Source organism: Cibotium barometz, chromosome 4, assembly GCF_041138505.1.
Source record: "Cibotium barometz isolate CiBa-2024 chromosome 4, ASM4113850v1, whole genome shotgun sequence".
NCBI classification, from domain to species: Eukaryota; Viridiplantae; Streptophyta; class Polypodiopsida; order Cyatheales; family Cibotiaceae; genus Cibotium; species Cibotium barometz.
In genome coordinates this window covers 38403808-38410724 of record NC_141049.1, presented here as the reverse complement: position 1 = coordinate 38410724, position 6917 = coordinate 38403808, and positions in this window count along the sequence as shown.

Genomic DNA, 6917 nt, shown 5'->3' with positions numbered 1-6917 from the left:
TAAATACCATCATGTCTAGGCTTCAAGCAAGTCAGGGATTCTATATAATTGCGGTATTTCCATCTGAAGACCCAATTACCAAATTACGAATTTCAGTTTGAATATCAAATTGTATGAATTATATCACACAATTACAACCTTTTTTTGTGCTTGATAAATTTTTGACATATTTGGTTTCTTAGTTGATCTTTATTAGCCAAATGCTCTGATACCAACTGTAAGATCCCTGTTCCCACCGAGCAACGGATTCAAGGTACTGGCAGCGGAAGTAGTACTTCTCGCGCGGGACAGGGGTCCCACATTCGGGGCCTCACCCACCACGTATATTCGGATAAGAGACTAATCCGTCGGTTGTTCCAAAATCGAACCCGACAAAACTTTCTTTACCGGAAAGCACGGGCGATTCCACCAGGATAACTTTTTACTCTAACGTAGTCAATATCATTTCTGATCAAACTGATCCAATTGCATCTATAAGATACTTGGTCAAATCAAGGAAGAAACTTGCACTTGGATCATTGGGATCAACGCTTTTTTCCCCATTCAAGAGGCACAGCCGTTGATTCCTATCCATAGAACAATTACTGTCCGGGATTTACTTTATCTATCGTAATAACAAAAGTTGAGTCTCGATTTACGGATCCATCAGTCCAGCCTATCCCATGGATTAGCCAACCGCCCAACCACTGCCAACCACTGTAGTGATGGGATCCAATTAAGAATTTGGCTAGGTTTTGTCCCGGGTACCAAGGAAAAGAGTTCCAAGGCCCCCTAGCCGGAAGTTCATGCAAAATAAAACTAGTCACACCACTTACACACCTAATATGAAATTGCCTTTTCACAGATTCAACTAGTTTTAAAACAATCCTTTAATAAAACCATAGTATCACTGATCACCATCTTCCAAATTATCCGGTTGATTCAATTTCCCATCATTCCTTTATTAGAGTATCTATGGCATCATTGGCAACTAGAACGCTCACCACCTGTCCACTCAGGGGCCGTTTCAATAGTTCCTAGCCCATAATACTCGACAATATAATCACTTATCAAGATGGACTCTCGTTGAAGATCAGCAAGATCAACCAACAGATCCATATAAAGAGCCATGGACTCATCTGTTGAGGACCAGCAAGGTCAATCAACCAGATCCATGCCCGATTTCAGAAAACAACTCTTACTCCTTGTTCCAATATCTTCCTCGATGCACGCGTGGGTATCCTGGGCAACCCAGAGCCCGAGCACCGTATGGTCAGCACCCTCTAGGAGCCTTCGTAGGTGACCTAGCGCTTCACTCATAGGCCGCTTTCTTGGCCCCTCATCCACCGTACCGGAACCTCACCATTTTAATCGCACCGAGGCTGGTCAAGACCTCGGCCGACCTTGCTACGCGAGACGTCCTCCATTGACTCTCCGTCAGCAGTTGCAACTTTATCCGTTAGGTCTCCACGACCTTAATCACAAGATGGTCAACATGCTTTCCCAGCATTCTTGACATAAAACAGTCATTTACAAACAGCATTTACAAACAGTCACAAAATACAGTTTCTATATTAACTCTCATTTTTCCACATTATCCCTCATCAATCCACATTGCTTATTCCACATTCCAGCTATATATGTACTCATCCCATCACATCATTTTCCATCTCATCACTTCAGATTCCTTCACATCACATATCATATATTCACATCCATACATATATCCACATCCACATCTACATCCATGCATCTATTTTCACATCCACATCTACATGCACATTCATGCATCCTCATCCATACATCCACATCTACATGCTCATTCACATCCATACATCCACATCTATATGCTTACATTCACATCTACATGCATACATCCACATCCCATCCATGCATCTACATCGACATCCTCATTTACATCCATACATCCACATTCACACTCACATCTACATGCATAGATCCATACATACACATCCACATCCACATTTACATCCATATTCTCACCCTATCACAACCCATATACATCTTATCCCATCACATTACCTCATCCCATACACATCCTATCACTTCTTAACTCATCTTATCACATCCTAACTCATCTCTTATGCATACCTCTATGTATGAAATTCAATTATGCTAAAAGTAACTCTTTTATAATAAAATATTCATCTCTTATGCATACCTCTATGCATGAATTTCAATTATGCTAAAAGTAACTCTTTTATAATAAAATATTCATCTCTTATGCATACCTCTATGCATGAATTTCAATTATGCTAAAAGTAACTCTTTTATAATAAAATATTCATCTCTTATGCATACCTCTATGCATGAATTTCAATTATGCTAAAAGTAACTCTTTTATAATAAAATATTCATCTCTTATGCATACCTCTATGCATGAATTTCAATTATGCTAAAAGTAACTCTTTTATAATAAAATATTCATCTCCTATGCATACCTCTATGCATGAAAATCAATTATGCTAAAAGTAACTCTTTTATAATAAAATATTCATCTTTTATGCATACCTCTATGCATAAAATTCAATTATGTTAAAAGTAACACTTTTATAATAATATATTTATCTTTTATGCATAATATAAAAATTCAATTTTCCCATGATTACTATGAAATTCTTTCAATTAATCTAGGATGATAATTCCTAGAATATGGTAGGAAATCCTCTTTTCATGCTTTGAAATGAAATTATTTTGTGTAAATTTTTATAAAATTTTGCCATAGCTCCGCTACTATAACTAATAAATCTCAATTATTCTAAAAGATAGGTTATCTTTAAGGGAATGATTAGAATGATCCCTAATTGGATCATTAACCCTTAATGGATTAAATCAAAATTATCATAAACTAAAAGCATAGATAAAAAAAACTATTAATTTATTCTCAAGCATAGATTAATCTTGGATTAAGAAAAAGCTTTATGAAAAGCTTCATTTGGATTGAGAATGGGTCATGAGTATGACCATTTCTTAAGTGAGAGAGAGAAAAAACCATTAGAATTAAACATAAAAGAAAATTTATGAAATTCTTTACTATCATTAACCAATTAACTTCAATAGCATTCAAAAACCATACCGATTAAGCTTCTCAAGCTTGAGAGGGGTTGAGAAGAAAGAAATATTGAGAAATTATAGAAAAAATCAAAATTCACCATACTTACCTTACAAATTGCTTGCTTCTTTGTTCACGGTAGAGGCCCCCAACCAATCAATTGGTTTAGTATGTTGATGGAGCCACCAATGGGGATTGAAGAAAGAGAGAAGTGTCAAAAACTAGTGAATTATTAAAGAATTCACAGTTCTTGGCTTAGGTGGAGTAGAGTAACAATGCATAAGACACTATATTTTTTTCAACAAGGGGAGGCTTCTATTTATAGGAAAATTTGAGCTCCAACCAAACAAACTGATTCTAGAATTTTCCAAGTCAGTTTGGTCACTTTTTGACCATTTTTAGGTCAGTTAAGCTAACTTTTTGGAACTAGACTTGAATGAGGAGAGAGGAGAGATGAAATATCTCAACTTTTATGATTTTAAAACTCATTTAAGCATGTGTTTTAGGTGCCTCATTGAAGGCCCTCCTTTTCCTTAGTGATGTGTCAAAAATGGAATCCTTACACTCAAAATATCTCATATTTTTATATTACTCATAGTTTTTTTACTATTAAACCTTGTACATTTTCAACTCTTCATCTTATGTGAGCATTTAAGGGACTCCCCTTCCTTACATATGTGTCACATTGAAATCATTATACCCAAAATATCTCATATTTTTAATATTGCTCATAGTTTTTTTACTAATAAACCTTGTACATTTTCAACTCTTCATCTTATGTGAAATATGCACCTCCTTTAAAGAACTCCCCTTCCTTACATATGTGTCAAAATGGAATCATTATACCTAAAATATCTCATATTTTTAATATTGTTCATAGTTTTTTTACTAATAAACCTTGTACATTTTTAACTCTTCATCTTATGTGAGCATTTACTCATTTTTGGGTATCTTCTTTTTACAAATTGGATTTATCTCGTCCCTACACATGGATTGATGCTATTGGTCCATAGGAACCTTAATTGGACCATAATCTAAAGATTTCTGAAAATCTAGACCCTTAGACTAAGGTTCTTTATACTTATTTCTAATTACTTCCAATTGCACATTGGAAAATTCTTTCTGAATTTCTGTTTCAGGAAAATTCATCTTAATTATAAGAGATATTTTTCTATCCAAAAATATTCAAAATTTGATTATTCTCTCTCTAGAATATTTTCACTCTCTAGGTTAAAACAATTAGAAACAAGGTCTTTATATTTCTGAAGAGGGAATTGATTACAGGGGAAGATACTAGACATTTTGAGAGGCTGGGGAGGAATCTTACAAAATGAGAGAGCTCTGACAAGAGAATATGGATGTGGAAGCATATGCAACAAAGCTGCTAAGCTTGAGGCAGAGAGTGTGGCAGAACAAACTTGACCCTCAATGCAAATTGTTGCTGATTGGTTTGTCCAAGGGCTTAAGCCGCGGATCCGCGCAGTAGTCAGCACAAAGCAAGCGAAAACTGAAGAGGACTTCGAGTGTGAGATCCCCCCTGTTCCCACCGAGCAAACGGATTCGGGTACTGGCAGCGGAAGTAGCACTTCTCGCGCGAGACAGGGGTCCCACGCTCGGGGCCTCACCCACGGATATCCGGATAAGAGACTAATCCGTTGGTTGTTCCAAAACCAAACCCGAAAAAACTTCCTTTATCGGAAAGCACGGGCGATTCCACCAGGATAACTTTTTACTCTAACGTAGTCAAGATCATTTCTGATAGATCGAGCTGATCTAATTGCATCTATAAGATACTTGGTCAGATCAAGGAAGAAACTTGCACTTGGATCATTGGGATCAACGCTTTTTTCCCCATTCAAGAGGCATAGCCGTTGATTCAAGAGGCACAGCCATTGATTCCTATCCATAGAACAATTACTGTCCGGGATTTACTTTATCTATCGTAATACCAGAATTTTTGAGTCTCGATTTACGGATCCATCAGTCCAGCCTAACCCCATCCAGTCCCATGGGTTAGCCAACCGCCCAACCACTGTAGTGATGGGATCCAATTAAGAATTTGGTTAGGTTTTGTCCCGGGTACCAAGGAAAAGAGTTCCAAGGCCCCCCAGCCGCGGAAGTTCATGCAAAATAAAACTAGTCACACCACTTACACACCCAATATGAAATTGCCTTTTCACAAATTCAACTAGTTTTAAAACAATCCTTTAATAAAACCATAGTATCACTGATCACCATCTTCCAATTTATCCAGTTGATTCTTAATTTTCCCATCATTCCTTCATCAGAGTATCTATGGCATCATTGGCAACTAGGACGCTCACCACCTGTCCACTCAGGGGCCGTTTCCTAATTCCTAGCCCATAATACTCGACAATATAATCACTTATCAAGATGGACTCTCGTTGAAGATCAGCAAGATCAACCAACAGATCCATATAAAGAGCCATGGACTCATCCATTGAAGACCAGCAAGGTCAATCAACCAGATCCATGCCCGATTTCAGAAAACAACTCTTACTCCTTGTTCCAATAACTTCCTCGACGCACGCGTGGGTATCCTGGGCGACCCAGAGCCCGAGCACCGTATGGTCAGCACCCTCTAAGATCCTTCGCAGGTGACCTAGCGCTTCACTCATAGGCCGCTTCCTTGGCCCCTCATCCACCGTTTCGGAAGCTCACCATTTTAATCGCACCGAGGCTGGTCAAGACCTTGCTGCGCGAGACGTCCTCCATTGACTCTCCGTCAGCAGTTGTAACTTTATCAGTTAGGTCTCCACGACCTTGATCACAAGATGGTCAAAATGCTTTCCCAGCATTCTTGACATAAAACAGTCATTTACAAACAGTCACAAAATATAGTTTCTATATCGAATTCCATCTTTCCACATTATCCCTCCTCAATCCACATCACTTATTCCACATTCCCTTCATATGTACTCGTTCTCATCCATTCATTCATGTCAACGACACATTATTTTCCATACACATTCACCTTCATTATTCTTCATACACATCCATGCATACATCCATTTTCACATCCTTATTTATACATCCACATCCACATACATACATCCATACTTACACATCCACATGCATACATTCACATCTACATGCATACATCCATACATCCATATACATATATACATACATACATACATCCATTTCCTCATTCCCATTCATACATACATACATACATATATACATACATACATACATCCATTTCCTCATTCCCATTCATATAACCCCATATGCCTTCTCATCTATTCTTTTTCATCACATCCATTCTCACCCTATCACAACCCATATTCATCTTATCTCATCATATACACTTCTTATCTCATCCCATACACATCTTATCACATCTTAACTCTTCTTATCACATCCTAACTAATCTCATATGCATCTTATCACATCTCATACACCTCTTATCACATCCTAACTTCTCTTATCACATCCTAACTCATTTTTTTATGTATACCTCTATGCAAGAATTTCAATTGTGATAAAAGTAACACTTTTACAATAAAAAAATCAATTTTTTTTCTGTAATATTTTTATAATAAAATAATAATTTATTTATTTTTTTATTTCTATGCACGAAATTCAATATGATGAAAATAACTTTTTATAATAAAATAATCATTTTTTTATTTACAGTTTTATAATAAAATAATAAAATATTCATCTTTTATGCATACCTCTATGCATGAAATTCACTTATGTTAAAAGTAACACTTTTATAATAAAATATTTATCTTTTATGCATACCTCTATGCATGAAATTCAATTATGTTAAAAGTAACACTTTTATAATAAAATATTTATCTTTTATGCATACCTCTATGCATGAAATCCAATTATG